This window comes from Mustelus asterias, chromosome 1, assembly GCF_964213995.1.
Source record: "Mustelus asterias chromosome 1, sMusAst1.hap1.1, whole genome shotgun sequence".
Lineage (NCBI taxonomy): Eukaryota > Metazoa > Chordata > Chondrichthyes > Carcharhiniformes > Triakidae > Mustelus > Mustelus asterias.
Window position 1 is genome coordinate 63,938,137 of NC_135801.1, and position 2,624 is coordinate 63,940,760.

Sequence of the window (2,624 nt, forward strand, 5' to 3'; positions counted from 1 at the left end):
TCGTAAACCATGCCCTGCACCGTTAGATTTAGCACGCAACTCCCTAGCACGGTGACAGACCGGGACCTGGATGCCATCGAAATTGTCTGCTTGACAGGTTGGATCTGGAGGCCACACCGCTTCACGGCGTCTGGGTGAATAAAGCTCTCCGTGCTCCTGCTGTCAAACAGACAAGCGTTTGTTTACCTGTATGTCCATCATGGACTTGTCGAGTCTGTGAGGCTTTGCCTGGTCCAGGATGATCGACGCCACCATTGGTTCGTGAGCGCCACTGCAGGCAGCTGAGATGGATGATGACGACCCCTGCTGGTCATTCGCGGTCGGTGCCGACCAAAATGGCTGCTCCCATAGGTCGCACGTGGGCGATGGCACCAAAATGAGCGACCCCTGGTGGTCGCGCGTCTCTTGCGACTCCGTCGTCTGTAATGGCGACGTCCTGGCCTCGCACGTGGAAGAAACCCTTGACGATGCCGACGACGAGGAACCCGGCTCCGGGGAGTCGCAGGCCGCACTGCTGTTCCTGGAAGTAAGTTTGGATCGACATACCTTCGAATAATGCCCCTTCTTGCCGCAGGCGGAGCACAACACCGCTTTAGCGGGACATCGCTGCCGAGTGTGCTTCACTCCCCCACAGAAGTAACACCGCGAGCCGCCTGGAGCTGCTGCCGTCGTCAGGCCCGAGTGTGGGCACGCCATCACGCAGCTTTTCGGACCCGCGGGACGAGGTGGGATCTGCGACTGCTCCTGCCACGTTGTCTCCACGTGGTCTTCGGGATACATCGTTAGGCTTTTGGAGGCCGTTTCTAGCGTATCCGCCAGTTCTATAGACTTAGCGAGATCGAGATTACCTTGCTCCAACAGTCGGAGTCGGATATATGCCGATCTGATTCCCGCCACAAACGTATCTCGAGCGAGGTCATTCATGTTCTGGTCTGCCGACACTGCTTTGCAGTTACAGCCCCTAGCTAGCTGTAGGAGCTCGCATGCGTACTGTTCCGTCGCTTCGCCGGGCTGCCGTCATCGAGTGGCTAAAAGATATCGAGCATGCATCTCGTTTGGCTGCAGCATTAGCCTACTGAAGATATAAATAATTATTGTGTTGCAATGACCTGAGTGTCCTTCATGGTTTTCATAAGGCACTGATGAGGTCTGCGCCTATGTGGACAGTGGGGCAGCAAACTTTATTACAGAAGTTGTGAAGTGATTTTGGGGACATGCCATTGCCCTCTCCGAAATGTGCATGAAGTAGAAGGCCCATGGACCGAGATGGAAGTCAAGCCTTGGCACCCTAGCCAAAAGGAGTGATGAATCAATGCTTCCCTGATATCCCTGCCTTCCTGAAGGTTAATTAAGGCTGCCTCCTTGTCCTCACAAGCCTGCCTGGGCTCCTCATCAGATTCATCCACAGATTCTTCCCCTGAAGCATGTGGAGCTGCCTTGGTCCTCAAATGCGTCCCCCTTGCCAGTGGTAGTGTGCAGCATACCACAACGATGTGACACTTGCTCTGGATATTTCAGAGAACGTCCCCTCCCCAGAACCCACCCCCACAGGGATGGTCCAGTAGCCCTATTGTCCTCTCCACCGCCATTTTGAAACCTCCCCCTTGGATGAGGAAAGTGAGAAAATGGGATGGCTGCCTGCCTGTGTTGCCCATGCACCAACCTGAAAATTGCATAGGCAATGTGAAATTCTAGTCAACTGGACTTTTAATCCCTTAACCGGCTGCTAAACTGCAGACATATAAACCTGTTGGACTTTAACCTGGTGTTGTTAGACTTCTTACTGCTAAACTGTCGGCAGATATGCAGCCGATTCCCGCTGGTAAGTGCCCACCAAAATATCACTTGTGCGTAGTGGCGTCAGGATGCACACCTGACGTCTGCTCACGCGATTTCAATTTCTTCCAGGTCGGGCATGCGCTTACCTGTGCAATGTAAAATTTTGGCCCATGTGTCAACACAAACACAGAAGGCAGTCACACCTAATAAAGGGGTTCATGAGCCTGAAAAAGGAGCCCCTGAAAACCAAAAAGTAGTGCTCGAGAGAATTTCAAAAGGAGCCCTAAAAATAATATTTGGACCGACAATCGCTTCTCGGCCTTTTGGCTAAGATCAAGTGTAGTATGGTCGGCAGCCCATGGTCGGCTGCACTTGGTTGAGGTCATTGGGTTGCACTGAAGCTTCATATGTTTCATATGAAGCAATTTTTTAAAGCGGCATCTCGGCCTTTTGGCTAAGATGCAAATGAGCTCAAGTCTTGGAGGAGGAACCTCCCCCTTCTCCAATCAGCTTGGCTCATGTAGATCAGGCCCAGGACAGGGTGGTTTGGTCGCTCGCCCTGTCTTGTCAGCCTGGATCTGAAATGTCTCAACTTGTTGAGACTCTGAATTGGATTTGATTTGATTGAATCGGAAAAGTATTTTTAAAAAGTGTAGTATGGATTGGATGCTGCACTTGGTTGAGGTCATTAGGTTACATTGAAGCTTCATATGTTTCATATGAAGCAATTTTTAAAAGCGGTATCTCGGCCTTTTGGCTAAGATGCAAATGAGCTCAAGCCTTGGAAGAGGTTTTGCTTTCCCTCCTCCAATCAGCTTGGCTCATGTAGATCAGGCCCAGGACAG

The 2,624-nt window shown here is 51.5% G+C and overlaps 1 pseudogene; it reads left to right on the forward strand.

The window, feature by feature from the left end:
• The first annotated feature begins 2,086 nt into the window (after window positions 1-2,086).
• LOC144501610 (U2 spliceosomal RNA) lies at window positions 2,087-2,306 on the forward strand (annotated as a pseudogene).
• The last annotated feature ends 318 nt before the right edge of the window (window positions 2,307-2,624 follow it).